The sequence below is a fragment of the Nannobrachium achirus genome, assembly GCF_963921795.1.
Source record: "Nannobrachium achirus genome assembly, chromosome: 5".
In the NCBI taxonomy this organism is placed as follows: Eukaryota; Metazoa; Chordata; class Actinopteri; order Myctophiformes; family Myctophidae; genus Nannobrachium; species Nannobrachium achirus.
Window position 1 is genome coordinate 46,173,187 of NC_137814.1, and position 16,216 is coordinate 46,189,402.

At 44.9% G+C, this 16,216-nt stretch overlaps 1 protein-coding gene across 1 annotated transcript in view; it reads left to right on the forward strand.

Moving 5' to 3' along the window:
• The window catches only part of st6galnac3 (ST6 (alpha-N-acetyl-neuraminyl-2,3-beta-galactosyl-1,3)-N-acetylgalactosaminide alpha-2,6-sialyltransferase 3), a gene marked incomplete at both ends in the record, with an annotated part of 84,991 nt that overhangs the window by 44,576 nt on the left and 24,199 nt on the right, over positions 1 to 16,216 (forward strand). The gene's annotated exons all lie outside the window — the stretch shown is intronic.

Here is a 16,216-nt window from a genome sequence, read left to right on the forward strand (position 1 = left end):
TATGTCCAAAACCATTAGTTTTGCATTTATCATTTTAAAAATGATTTAAACTAGTGAAAACAGCCGATCTACAAGCACACAACGCCTCGCACCACGAGGCGTTGTGTGCTCGTAGATCTGCTGTTTTTACTACTTTTGTGCGACGGCCTTGTATGATGAAGCAAGGCTTTACTTTGCGAAAGAACGTACACATTTGAAACATGGAGATACGAGGTTTCCACACGACAACGACGATATATTATATATATACATATATATGTATTATTGCGACCGTAGGTCGCAGTTACTTGCACACTATCCAAACCTCCACCGGCTGTCCCTCCGTCACTCCCTCCGTCACTCCCTCCGTCACTCCCTCTGTCACACGTCACACGTCACACTTTTGCCCTGCTCATATCTCTGCAACCGTTGCCCCGATCCATGCCAGATTTTGCACACACACTCCTTGCCTGCCAAACTACAACCTCCAAGGACCCCCGGAGTTTCGGGGACCCCCAGGTCCCTGGGGGACCCCCAGGTGTAAAAAATTACCAAATGTGCAAAAATGACCAAATGACCACCCCAACGGGGCTGCTCACGGGGCATTCCCGGGGACCACCCACTCCTGGTGCTCCAGAACGGATGCAAAAGTGGTGGCGCCCCCAGTGGAGGACCCCCTGCCACTGCAGCTCACATAAAATGCCGTAACTCGGGCTAGGAGCGACCGGGAGAGCCGGGGCCGGTACCTATTCGTCCGCCTTGGCGGCGAGGAGACCCCACCCCTCATTTCTCACATGGCCCTCTAGCGCCACCATGAGGCCGATTCAGATTTTGCCCTAAAATCACGAAAATCACTACACAGTATGTCTACACTCATGTCAACAACATGGATCAGGAAGATTTTGGAAAAACACATTTTTGCTCTATTTATGGAGATAAGCGACCAACGGTCGCTTATCTCCCGATTAGGGAGTCTTACTGGTATTAAAGTGTTCCTATGTGTGCCACAGACAAAAAACCTTCAACTGAACGCAGTATTTGCGCCTCGCTTTTCTGATGGGCGCAAGTAACAACACCGACAGAACGCTACACACGTAGTCACCACAGCAGCCATGGACGGCGCTATCTTGTAGATGCACTGCGGCGCGACAGCTTAGCTAACAACACTGCAAAGCTCAAGACCTTGATGTTTTATAGGAGAGCGTGGAGGGCAGCGACACAGGAGTCCCAAGTTGGTGTTGGCTAGACCACACTCTCGCATCTCATGACGTCTTTTCTGGAAGATCGTTTACCCTCTCCCTCTCATGAAATGGTTGACGTTATGGAAGCACGATGGCTCTCACTGATGCTCTATGCTCCCCCCCAGCACTCTCGCTTTCATGATGTCTTATCAGTCTTGTCAGTAGCTACACTTCCCCCTGAAGAGCCTCAGCACTGTGCTGGAGGACATTTATAAAAAAAATTACCTTTTGATAAACCCTTGCATCAGAAACATGAACCGGTAAAAATTAAGACATCAGCCAAACGTTGGTCTGGGGAAATTCCAGTTAATGAGCTAGCGTGCTTCTTCTGGCAGTCTTTCAGAAACAACCCAGCTAGCGTCACTGTGCAGAACGTCACTGACACAGCATCTTGAGCCCTTCTTTCATCAGTCCAACACCCCAAAACCACTAGATATAAGTCAGGCTGCAGGTTAACCTAGGATAAATCAACTTTTTTTTTGCAGGTGTATTTTGTTTCTTAGAGAAACCAAATAAACTAAAATTGGACCGTATAATTTGGTAAAAAGGTATTGTTTTTATTATCCAAGCCTGCCATACAGTAAGGTTAATAAGCATGAAAGCCAGACTGGGCAATGCCATTATTTGTAGTGAACCTCAGAGTCCTTTCGCTCCCTATGTTTCACTTCATTACCATACAGCTCGACTCCTCAGCGTCTCCCACATGTCATCAAGACCTTTCTTAACTCCGTAAGCGGATTAACATGTTCAATAATAAGCGTAGAATCTATTCAGTTCCATTGTCTAGTCTACTTCTCATTCACAGCGGCGGGGTTAATGCGCGCTTCATGTACCGCATACTTCAGCCAGTCTGAGGCATTCTGAGGGTCTGGGCAACACACATACAGATGTGGGATTACGGAGAGGAATCTCATTACAGGACGCAATGCTCCTGTGTGCAATCAGGGGCGTCGCACCACATTCTGGGCCCTGGGTATAAGGATTCAGTGCGTTAGTATTTTAGAAAAACCGTGAAAATTTGTGCAACTATTTGAAGTTTAAAAAAAAAAATATATATATATATGTTTCTATGTCAAACCTTTTCATGTGAAGGACCCCCAAAATGACATGTATTTGGCCACGGACCCCCATCTCAAAACATTTAGTTCCAGGGACCCTCCAGAAGCAAAGTTTGAGTTACAAATGTTCGCTTAAAAAAATACACATATTCAAAGATTTGCTCCCATTTTCACGACTTTTCAAAAATAGCAGATCTACAAGCTCACAGAGCTTGTATATCTGCTATTTTTCAATAGCTTAAGTATAAAATAATTAAGGCCCCTCCACCTTGGGCCCTAGTAACTCCCCCCCCCCCCCCGTCCCCCCCCCTTGTGACGCCCCTGCGCAATGCTCCTGTGTGCAACACCCCGCTCCACTAATTACGCACCCAAACTGGAGGTGTGACAATGGGACGCATCTAATGAAAATATTTTTCCGTCTGCTTTCATGTTTGTTGACTTGTTTAGTGTTTTTGCATATCTGCCTAGTGCTTGCCTGTGTGTGCTGTGCTCCAGTCTTAGGAAATAATTAGTGTCCATGGTAACACTACCTCAGTGTGCCTCAGACAGTGACAGCAGTCATTTTACTGATGTATGGTAAAGGACACAGGGGCTGACAGAGAGAGAGAGAGAGAGAGAGAGAGAGAGAGAGAGAGAGAGAGAGAGAGAGAGAAGGAAGGCAGGAAGTTTGCCAGTCATGAAAAGGGCATATTATTTCCTGGAAATAAGGGCGTCTCTAATGCAGATCGACTGGCCAATCTTTCTGGAAAATATTAGCATTTTTGGACCATAATATTTTTGTCAAGGACGAGGGTCTGGTGAACACTATTGAGACAGTATCTATTGATACTGCATTACATTATGTGATCGACTAGCAATGCTATGCTAAATATCTACGCTATAATATACAGTATGCTAGTATGCATTGATAGTTGGCAATACGTGACTAAAACACACTGGAGTCATTACAAACATCATGGTCTCGGCCATGTCTTTCGGCCTGGCGGAGTTTAGCAAAGAGCCCCTGTCAGTCTGTCCGTGTGCGTGCATGCGTGTCCTTCCATCCACATGCGTGTCCTTCCATGCCTCAAATCAGGCCGCAGATGACATGGAACCCTTTTCACACTTGCCTATTATAGCGCCTCCAAGAGGCCACAATAACCTTGCCTGACTGCGAGCGCCAGACATCTCACACTACGTTTCACTTCGGGATGAGAGTCTGAAATTGAGGGCAGACATTCTATTTCGGCGGGGGGGGGGGGGGCTAAAGCCTATTGACGTCACACACACACACACACACACACATACACACACACACACACACGCGACGGCGACGTGGCGTGACATTGCAAAAATACGTTATTTCTCATAACATATTATATGTCTGCATGTTTACGTTAGTGCAAAATGGTATTAAAACGTGAAGAAACGGCACTATTTCATAGTTTATTAAAATAATACGAGTCGAGTCTGACTCCGCCATGACAGTTTTCACGGACCAATCAGAGTCCACTAGACTCTCACGTGGGCAGAGGACACCAATCAGAGTCCACGAGCGAGTCTCACGTGAGCTCAAGAGCTCTGTTTGGAGGGGGCTGGGACCGGAGCAGCCACACCACGTGCCCCAAGCATACAACCCTGATTGGCCCATTCAATGCGCCCGCTCTTTGGGCGCTTTCGAAATAGATTAAAATGTGTGCAGCTTCAGTCCACACTACACACCACCCACCAGCAGGGGGTGGTGATGTGCGGACTGAAGTGTCAGGCTAACAATAACCTACCTGACCTGTGCTCGGAAGAGCACTGCTTCTAGTTACAATTTGTTGGCAATGATTCCAATGTATTTTACTGTCACACTTGAAATGACCTCATTGCCTACTACTAAGCACAGGGGGTTCCTATTGATTGACTGATTGAATTCTTCATTGAGTTTGCAAAAAGTACAGTGGTATGGTTATACAATAATTAAAATGATAACATAAAAAGCCCTCAGGGCTTGATTCCATTGTAGTCCTATGTATTCAATTCATCAAGACTATTGACTATAATACTACCTTTAGCATTATATGGTTGTGAACGACAGCACAACACCTTTACAGTTAAGTTTAGTGTGTGTGTGTGTGTGTGTGTGTGTGTGTGTGTGTGTGTGTGTGTGTGTGTGTGTGTGTGTGTGTGTGTGCGTGCGTGCGTGCGTGCGTGCGTGCGTGCGTGCGTGCGTGCGTGCGTGCGTGCGTGCGTGCGTGCGTGCGTGTGTGTACGAGAGACGAGAGTTAACGCTCACTGTACGTACGTGTTTGCGTGCGTGTGTGTTTGTGCGTGCGTGCGTGCCTGTTTGTGTTCACTGGGCTCCCATCAGCACTCGTTGCGCGGTGCTGGAGATAATCATCGGCTTGTTGGAGACAGAACAGTGATCGAACACAACTCTAATTACCCAGATTGCTGTGAGGAGACTGCAAGACACGCTGCCTCAGCCACTGCCTGCTGATCAGGCAGAACGCAGCGCTAGCCGGCTGCCACCTAGCCATCTTTAAAGGAGATGTAGGAAAGTGTGAGCAAATCTTCAGTCATTTCTGCTCCTTTGAGTTAGGCTCGTTGGATGGGAAGGGACAGAGGCAATGGGGCTCGACCACAGACTCTTTCATGATGACATAAACGTATATGACAGCCACTCAAACGTGCGATTCAGCGTTTGCATACTATTATGAGCGCACAGGGTAGAAGTCATTGGGGCAGGACCCATGCATTATCAGTGTGACTTTCTGAGCTGTTGTCAGTGGCTGTCGGGCCGTATCGGTGCAGCACGGTTAGTGGAGGTAGATAACAGGCTTCACTGCGACAGGACACTTAAATCACACTGTCACGTTACAGCACTACCACCTGGACCGGCCTGACCGGGGTTCCTTTTCCCCGGTCAGCTGCTCAGCTAATGGTATAGTGGGGTTTCTGTAGCGCCATGTATCTTAGTTTTTTTCTGTCTGTCTTTGTGTTTGTCTGTCCAACTGTCTGTGTTTGTACGTGTAGCAGAGTGACTCAGCCTGATGGCCTCAAAAGTCTCCCCCGGTCCATAGGGATGTCCCTTTGGTCTCGTGGTTAAGATATTAGACTGTCCGGGCGTTACATACAGTTTATGTGTGTGTTGGGGGACGGCATTGGATCAGGTGGTAGAGTGGCCTGCTTGGGACTCGGAGGGTTCCTGGATTGATCACCGACTCCCCCTACCCTGGGTTAGTGTAAAAGTACCCCGGCCTTGCAGGTTGGGGCTTGAGCATGATTGTCTCCACCAGCCGAAGGCATGGGGGAAGAGTATGTTTTCGTCTCCGTCCGTCCGTCCGACTGTCCGTGCGTCCGTCCGTCCGTCCGTCCGTCCGTGCGTGCGTGCGTGCGTGCGTGCGTCCTCGCAGTTTGTTACCACATAATCTCAGTCGCCGTTGGCCCGGTCGCTGCCAAAATGAGCACACACACTCCCTGGATGCCAATTCAGAACCTCTGAGCCACATTTTTCAAATGGGCCTGTTCTAGCGCCACCATGAGGCAGATTTACATTTCTGTACACTACTCTTCAGATTTTGTCAAAAAATAGTATCCTGACAGTCATGTGATCGACATAGATCTGTCCGATTTTGCATATTCCATCCTGAAATCGTGCACACACGTTTCCACTAGGCCGAGGAAGAAATACCACTTCAAATTTTGAAATCAGCCTCATGGTGGCGCTATAACAGGCCGATTTGTGGTTTTACCTATAACTCCAGGTGGCGCTATAACAGGTTGATTTGTGGTTTTATTTGCCATAACTTCACTGTCTCTGAAGCTAACTTGTCCACTCACCTTGGATTGCTTTTGACCCCGCTCATTCATGAGCACCTCATTCAATACCACCCAATGCACACCCACAACCAACATTCCACACCTGGTGGAGACCTGTGCTCGGAAGAGCACTGCTTCTATAGTTTCCTCTGCCGTCGGTGTGTCAATGTGCGTGAATGGGTGAATGTAAGTGCTTTGGATAACGGCGCTATATAAATGCATAATTGACCATTCATCTGTGAACCTGTGTGTGTGTGTGTGTGTGTGTGTGTGTGTGTGTGTGTGTGTGTGTGTGTGTGTGTGTGTGCGTGCGTGCGTGCGTGCGTGCGTGCGTGCGTGCGTGCGTGCGTGCGTGCGTGCGAGCGAGAGAGAGAGAACCTCCCTTTATATTGCGTTTTAGCATGCATGACCCGTCTGCTCATGCCTACCTGTACAGTAATTGTCTGTTTTCCTTTCCAGAGCTGAGCTTTTAGCCCTCACTGATGTCAAACCTTCGCTTAGGGCTGCTCATACGCTTATGTCAAAGCGATGGTCATGAAGAAGTACAAAACATAGAAAACGCATATTTCAAATGAGAATTCCTCGACATGACTGACTCAGCCAAATGTATAAAAAGTGTCTTGCTAAAGATTACGTATTTTCAACTGAAAAAATGTGTGGACAGCTTTTATCGCAGATGCTCTGCTCTCTCTAGCTTCTGAACGTGTGTGATTTTAGTTTTTTCTTTAATCTACATTGCCGTGAATGTTGCGGCTGTGCACTCATCCTTTGTAATCTTCAAAATTGTTCACTTTATAAGTACCTTTAAAGTAGCTCTCTGGCTGTCAGTGTACTCTGGTTCTAATGAAGTACTTTTGGTTTACAAAGCGAAAACCACTTAGTTTTAGAATATACTGTAGTGTAGTTAGTCTGTATTGTGAATATGAGCATCTCTCTTATAAGTACACACAACCGGCAGAGAGAAAGAGAGAGAGAGGAGTTTATTATAGTAGCTTCATTTTGGTTCAACTTTTTGTAATTAAATAGATAATAGGTCAACCATAACAGCTTTCTTATTAGGTTACTGGATGTATGTTTTTCTGCCTCTCTCCGTGGTGCTGAACAACCACATTGCCATGGGCCAGATAAACATATAGCCTACTGCAGGTTGTCCATGGTCTACAAAATAGACCTCTTTACTACCATTTAGGCCTAATATAAAGTCAATTTCGATATCCTGCCTATTATTATTACTAGCCCTTACCCGTTCAAAGATATGAGCTCCAAAATGATGTGCAGTGTGTGGGTTATGGGATGTACACTGTGCACACAGTATATGAGGGATGGAAAGTAACTTTAACTGGTGCTTGCATGATGTAGGAGCATCAATGTAAGAAACCCGTTTCGTTTAATGGCTACAGAGATACTGTCCCCCCAAAAGCCTCCCCCCCCCCCCCAGCCCAGCCCCCCCCCCCCCCAGCCCGCCCGCCCGCCCACCCGCCTGCACACACACCCGCCTGCCTGCACACACACACACACACACACACACACACACACACACAGAGCTGGTTAAGCATTTTGCCTCAAGCTAGATGCAGAATAGATGCGCCTCATGCTAGATGCAGAATAGATAGTAGATACAGCATAAAAATGCTAATATACAGCATACGATTTGTGAAAGTGACAAACGGGCTTCACAGTTATGTCAGGTGTGTTCATATGCTTATGGTGATGCGATTTCAGATCAATTGCTCCAGCCACTGAGGAGAAACGCTGTTTCAGACAGACAGACACTCACTCACTCACTCACTCACTCAGACAGACATTCGCAAAATTATAGTATAGATGTCCCCATGGTGGTTGTCTATGGCAGTGATTCTCAACCTTTTTGAGCGGTGGTCACACCGTCTCCATAGCGTGGCCGTGTGTGTAGGTATGTTTGTTTGTTAGTTTGTTAGTTTGTATGTGGGTGGGTCTGTATGTAGCCTCAAGCCTGTGTAGTACCTTTTCTGACCACACATGTTAAGGGAGGGGCGCTGTTGTCCAGGCCACACACACACACACACACACACACGGGGGGGGGGGGAGAACCACCGCTCAGTTCACACGGGTGTGATTTTTAATTTCACAGACCCTGATTTTCTATGCATGATTATGATTAGGCTACAGAACCCCATTAGATTTAGTCTCCTGGACCCCAATCTAATAAGAGTTTCATTGTTACAGTAAACTGTATATGATTTTGGTTCAGAATTCCATAACCCACTAATAATAATAAGGGTAATAATAATAATTACTGTAATTATTACCCGTTATGCTGGGGACAGCCTGGATCTCCTCAAGGACCCCTGAGGGTCCTCTGACCTCATGTTGAGAACCACTGGTCTAGGGGTGCAGCAACATGCATAAACCCTAACCCATGTACAGTATAAAGAAGGATGAGACAAAACTAAGTGAACGAGCAAGATTTAATTGCAGTAGTGATAAGCCAAGTAAATTATTGCAAGAACTATAATATTCTCAAGACGCATGAAGATGGGGGAAGGGAAAATAACTGAACTTAAACAAAACCACCATTAGCTTAAAATTAAGCTTACAGGGGTTGACACTAGGGCTGTACCTGACTAAAATGTATTGGTCAAATGATATACAGTATAATGTGTGTGTGTGTGTGCGTGCGTGCGTGCGTGCGTGCGTGCGTGCGTGCGTGCGTGCGTGCGTGCGTGCGTGCGTGCGCGTGTGTGTGTGTGCGTTTATATACAGTATATACACATAATTTATTTTTTTGAAATGTATCAATGTATTGTAAATATCAAACATATAAACATATACTGTACAGTACGGTATATCAACATACAAGCATTTCCCCTAAAAGTAAATGCATATCAAAAGCAAAGGCATGGCTTTCTCCATCCTCCCAGCATGACGATGCTTGCTTGCTTGGCTATCTCCCTCCAGCTTATGACTATGCTGGACCTGTGGCTTGGGACCCATAGACTCTGTAATAGCAAAGGGGAGTAAGCATCATAAACCATTTCAATGGAAGACACTTATGCAAACTAATAACATTGGTTTGATCTCTGCGGAGGAATTTATCTAGCCCAGACAGTCTTTATAGATACTAAAGTCAGTCTAAAGTTCATCTGTGCCCGGATATTCTTCCCTCTAAGAGCAAAACGGTAGCCTAATGAGCAAATTTATTTAGATCCCTAAATGTCAGTTAAAACATTTTAGAGACAATAATGAATTGTGTCTTTCTGATAGTTCCCAAAACAATTCACAAACCGAGCGGAGCATGCATGAGAGGGTGTGCTTAGATCTGCTCTTTTTCGATAACCGAAACCCGACAACCTGCTAGCCCGGCGGTTCCTACCATCCTAATTTATTATGCCCCAGAGAAGCTGAAACATAGCTTCTCTGGGAGACAGATTCTTTGATTTGTAAATGGTGCTTTTACAGTATATACAGTATTAGCGCCTTTCTCCAAAGCACTTTACCATGTGCATTACATTCACCCATTCACACAAACACACACACACACACACACACACACACACACACACACACACACACACACACACACACACACACACACACACACACACACACACACACACCAATGCAAGGCATTGAAGGCACCGACCTGCTCATCAGGAGCTGTTGGGGTTCTGTGTCTTGCCTGCATTGCCACCCTGTCAGACTATATTTCAAGTAATCCAGCACTGTTAGGTGGCGTGACTTAATTAGCTTTCTTTATGCCTGTGAAAATATTCTTCATCACCATTTTAAAGTGTCTACTTGAGTGGTGCCTATTTTAGTGACTAATACGGGACTGAATATTGTCTGATTATGGTGTAATTTGTGTCCAATTAATTAAGCATTTTGTGAGCTCTGCTAATTATGTGTGATTTCTCTGCCATAGTATGATGTGCTCACAAAATTATTTCTGTAACTTACTAAACAGCAATAGCTGGCTGTATCTTGAATCCATAGACGCAACGTGACTGGGTATGTTTGAAGTGGCCGTGTCTTTAGCGATACTAGGTGTTAATGTCACCGCCAGCCTATCTGGATGACTGCTTAATTTCAACATTTCTTTATTTAACTCGTCAGCAGAAGTGCAATTGAGGTGTTCATACTGTATGTCCATTTTTCTAATATTATGTTTATATACTTCTCCCTTACTTAGTATTGTCTTAATTCCATTAAAATAGTATTATTCAGCATATGCGGTTAGTAAATGCGGTTACTATTATATTTATATACTTCTCCCTTACTTAGTATTGTCTTAATTCCATTAAAATAGTATTATTCAGCATATGCGGTTAGTAAAGTTGACAATTGACCGTGTTTGCAGGGGGAAAGCAGGTTGGAGAGTTCATAGTCTGTTACTTCCTCCTGGCCAAACACCAAGTGGAAAGAAGAAGAAGAAGAAGAAGAAGAAAAATAGATTATTTGTGTCCCTGTAACCAACCATGACCACAGTGAATGTGACATGAAAGATCCCCATTGGTGGGGATAGTGGTACATGTTCACGAACTGACAACACTGCTGCCTAAGCAGAAAACTTTCTGTTAAACTAACAGTAGTTAAACATTCTGCCAGCCCTTAAAATCAGTCTCCCATTCATTGTCTGCACAGCATCTGCTGACTTTTATACTTTAGTCTTAGTTGTGGCTTTTGGAGAGAGTTCCTTAATGTATAGAAATGAGTTGCTGTAGTTAAAGGATCCCTGACCCTGCTGGATTCACAAGAACAGCTTAGGAACGTCAAGAATATTGCTATTCATTCCCTGAAGAGTCATTGCTTTAAATATTCCTCCTCCAGTTCAGATTGTATTTTATACTGGTCCTATAGTAGGTGACTGTACCGGCAGTTGTTTTTCTTGCATTGTACAGTATTATGTGAAGTTGATTTGCATGTTTTGCTTTAAGAGAAGGGGTAACTATGGACGATGCAGTTGCTGTATAAATCTGCAGTTACTGTAGCATCTGCTCAGGGTTTGTTGGAGTGAAACGCAAGCTGCTGCAGTTAGGAAACAGCATCACACAACCATAATGTCATGCTTACCACTACACGCAACCCGAAAGAGAGTAGGACTCATTGCATTTCTCAGCCGTGTCAGGCAGCGGCTCTCATTCTATAGAACCTCCATTTAATGTGTTTAATGTAATGACTTGCATCCAAACCGTGCATTTGTCGCTTCGCAAGTGTGTAATCACATTACATTCCCGCGTCGGATTGCCTGTAATTACTGTGAAATTATCTTATTAAGTGGAGCGGTTGGCAATCCTCATCCAAAATGACCCCCATCTTCTGGCTGGGCTCCATAGGTCAAAACCTCCAACAGTGACGACAAAGAATGAAACTTTCCCCTTTGAAAAATAAAAGGGGGGGTAAGCACCCAGTCATTTTCAGCATTCTTATGACCCCATCTGAGAGAGAAATGAGGCGATCGTCAGGGTGCAGTGTTCCTTAAAGCCCATTAGCATTTATGTGGCAATAGCATAATGATAGTGTTGGGATGTTGAGCGAAACTATTTGTGGCGAAGGGACATCAGCAACGGCCTGCATTAATAGCAAAAGACCTTTTATCTTCTGCTGCAAGTATTCCGTCTTTATAAAGGGGTTGATTCATCCAGATATTCACAGAAACGTTGCTTGGAATTCATCACTCGGTAGACTCATAAATATCAAGCATGGGTTTTATTCTCTTGTCAGCAATAGATTTGTAGATTGACTCGCTGTCACTTTATTCGGGTTGTGGATAATTCTGGTCTTGAATTAATGCATTATGTATCAAAGATGTCAAAATGACACCGTTTAAGTGCCTTCTACCTTTTAGCATAAACATGAAAGTTCTTTAATTCATGTCCTACTTCATGTATTTTTCTATGATATTCTTACAATGCTGAGCATTTCTCAATCGAAATGTTTTAATTGGGTGAAGAATTTCAAGGACCACCTATTACTGAAAATATCTTAAATATCTCTAGAGTTAGTAAAGACGCCTCTTCATAGAAGAGGTGATAGAAGCTACAGTAAAATACTGTGCATCATATCAATCTCATTGACAGAGATGGTGTAATCCACTAGTTCTAAAGGAGGGGCACAGGGACCCCCTGTGGGCCGTTGAGGGGGTCCCCAGCTACATGCTAGTTACCGGTAGATAGGAACCAAATGGACCTTTAAGGGGTCTGTACTCACTGGATTTGTACACTGATTCTTTGGCTTTGTTCACTGATTCGGTCATTCTGTGATTCTGATGCATTATTGTACATATAGGATATCCATTAGACTGGTCATTTCATTTTAAATTGACCAATTTTGACCCCAAACATTTGCCCATCTTTGCCCAAGGCCAAATTCACAGTTTCCTATTTCACTTAATCACAGCAAATCACTAACTATATGTCAGTTTTAGACTGACTGTTTTAGGCAGTAGGTAAATTAAGACATGTGAACTCAGAAATTAAGAAATTAAACTAAAGGATGGCCGTGTGTGTGTATAGTGCACACTGTTGTATTTGCTAGAAGCGAGCCTTTGGCTGTGAAAGGGGAAATAAAAAGTGGAATGTTGTGATCAGGGCTGAGAACGTTTCACAGGACTATGCTGTAAATCTGTACTGCTTGTTATCCTCCGGCTCTTTCCCCAAGCCAGTGTTTGACTGACATTTGAAGTGCAGAATGTTTGACCTGTCAGCAGCAGGGAAGGGCTAACCAGGGCTTAATCCTATATGTCTCATGCATTCTAGGTCACAGACATCAGTAACCTTCCCTCTGTAATATTTAGAGAATGGACCCAGTGACAGACCCAGTGGTCCGTCATTTAAAATACTTCATGCTTGTTGTTATGTTAGATATAGTTTAATGTAGGCTTTCAAAACACAGTCTTATATTCAATGTACAGAGAGGGCTGCACTGTTGTTTTTAACCATTTGAACCCTAGCATCCCTTTTCTGGGGGGAACATTCAGCCAAAATGGCAGATCTACAAGCTCACAACGTGTAGTGTTGCGACACATTGTGAGCTTGAAGAGATTTGGTATAGAAAAGGAAAAGGAAAGATTTACCCTAACCTTGACGTCACATTATAGCCATCATAGTTTACAGTGTGATTTATTTTATTAGCGTGAGTGTATACGACTCATGTGTTAGGGCTCAAACACACTGTAGCCTTCAATATTGCGTGGTCGGCAAGTCATCAGCTTGTTAGAGTATTTCACACTGAACAAGTGACTTTCTTGAAATCGTCTCGTTGTGGTTTTCGCCGACAAGATTGATTACCGACAAGGTGTCACACACTGCCAGATATTTCACCAGGATGCATCCCCGATACATAGCCAATATTACATTTGTTTTTATTCAAATTGTGCACGAGAGCGGGCGCTAAAGATATTTCACCAGGATGCATCCCCGATACATAGCCAATATTACATTTGTTGTTATTCTAATTGTGCACGAGAGCGGGCGCTAATGATTTTCCTCTCTTGCTGTGCATGCATGTGCGCGCGCAGTGCCACACACACACACACACACACACACACACACACACACACACACACACACACACACACACACACACACACACACACACACGCACACACACACACACACACACACACACACACACACACACACACACACACACACACACACACACACACACAGCACACTCTGCTGCTGCATGGTTTTATCAACATATTGTGAGATGCGTTGGTTTTATATTGCTAGGAAACAGCATCTAGGCCTATATTATCATGATGAAAGTCATGAAACAGACTATTATTGAACAGCAATATTAGCCTACTACCAATATGACACCTGAATTTACCCTCGGAATAAAGGTCTATTAGCCTATTCATGATATAAATCCATTTATCCAGACAGACAGTCAGACGTTCTGTCTGTGATCACATGCTGTCTGCTCTCATTTAACACAGATCTTCTCAGGGTGCGCAACCTCTTTCACATACAGTATGATATCTAAACGTTCGGGAAGAAATCTCCGAGCGCTATAATTGTGGCCAGATATTCTCGCAGTGCTTTTCACACACAACGAGCAAAACCATGGCGAGCAAAGCCCGATCTTGCGGCAGAGCGCCGTTTTTGTCAGAGAGTGCCAAAAATGGTCGGCGACGGCACAATCGGCTCAAAAACTCGGGCAGTGTGTTCGAGCCCTTACTGTATACTGTAGGCTACACAATCTTTGATGACCTGGCCGAGGAATGGAATCTTGACCTCCCAATCTTGGGGGACACTCTAACCACAAGGCCGTTTGTAGTATTTAGCGGACCCAACATATAGTGGACCCAAAATGGACCCTGAGCACTATGAACAGACATCCACCTCCTAGGTCCTAGGAGGTCCACAGTCAGTGGATCCATCCATGTAGTATAAGCTATTTGATTCTGAATTAAGCTCATGAAACAGGGTCCTGTGAATAATGCTTCCCAGAGGACCAGTGCCAGGCATATCAGCATTTTTATAATATCCTCCCAAGATAATCTTACATCATCTGCTCTTGGCGGCCTGTTTGAGGTGCTGTAGATTTGTTGTCTGACGAACCTGCGTTCTGAGGCTTTTCTTCCATGACACTGTGAAAATGACCAGAACACCCTTGTGCTCAGCACAGTGCGCTGCTCTTAAAGGAAATGAAAAGCAATCATTTGATTGGTCATGATTGAATTCATCTGTTACATACCCACTGAAAATATATTCAGCCTACAGACTTCTTCCTAGGAGGCGTGACTATGAAAGGCCATGGACAGTCTGCTGGACTCTCCATCCCTGTAGCCCTACAGCAGGGTCCCCCAATTAGTTTTCCCCAAGGGCCGAATTATGTCTCGGGTACCAAGCCGAGGGCCACAGCATTGTAGGGGGCGACGGTAGCGTTCCCACTACTCCAGCGACAGTTCAGATATCGTCGTTGTCGGGTGAAAATCTTGTATGTCCAAAACCGTTTGTTTTGCATTTATCATTTTAAAAATGATTTAAACTAGTGAAAACAGCCGATCTACAAGCACACAGTGCTTGTAGATCTGCTGTTTTCACTACCTTTGTGCGACGGCCTTGTATGATGAAGCAGGGCTTTACTTTGCGAAAGAACATACACATTTTGAGATACGAGGTTTCCACCCGACATCGACAATATACTAGTGTTGTTGCTTCTCTTATACCACCATTATTACTGGGGTTGGTGGGGGCCAGACAGTAGCCCTGCGGCCCGCGGGCCGCCTATTGGGGAACCCTGCCCTACAGTGTGTCTGTTTAAACACTACACAGTTCAGTGATGTCTGGAGACGAGCCAAACAGAACCTGGCAGTATGTTTAATAGTCTATCTAGTTGACCAATCATTGTGCCTTTTATGAATGAGAAATCGATATGGATATTATGCTTTAAGTGTTCTCTGTGTGTGTCATGACGCACACCACTTTGTCACATGGGGCGGGGGTTAGAATACATTTAAAAAAATCAAACCTCGGTTCGAAGTGGAGCGGTGAATCTGTGTGTGTGTGTGTGTGTGTGTGTGTGTGTGTGTGTGTGTGTGTGTGTGTGTATGTGTATGTGTCTGTGTGTGTGTGTGTGTGTGTGTGTGTGTGTGTGTGTGTGTGTGTGCGTTTGTGCCTGCACAACAGCGCCCCTCCTTTAACTTGTGTGGCCACTCAAGGTATTGCCAGGCTACAGACATACCCAGCCAGCCAGCCAGCCAGCCACATAGCCAGCCAGCCAGCCACAGACATACCTGTCTATTGGGAGCGCTTTCACCGCTCCAAAAACGTGCTAAAGGATGCTTTCCAGCTTGAGGGAATCCGTAACAAAGTGGAAGAGACATAGCCTAGTAAACCACTCCTCCTGCCTTCTGATTCGAGGTAGGGGAGCCTGGTTTACGAAGCTAGAAGAGACAAGCATAACATGAATAAAGGGGGTTTGTGTGATTTTGGAGACATTTATCTGAACGCACCTACACCAGCCAGAGTAACAAGAATAGCAACGAGCGCATGCTCAAGCTGAGCTGGTGCAAGCAGGCAAGCGGCAGATGGTGCAGATCGTGGTCCTCATTGACCCCAAAATAGCAGTGTGCTGCTAAATTGCAAATGACACCCTCCCTGCTGCACCTCTCCTCCCACACCTGAGCACTGTGTGTCCCCGAAATACCCAGCAATTCACCTC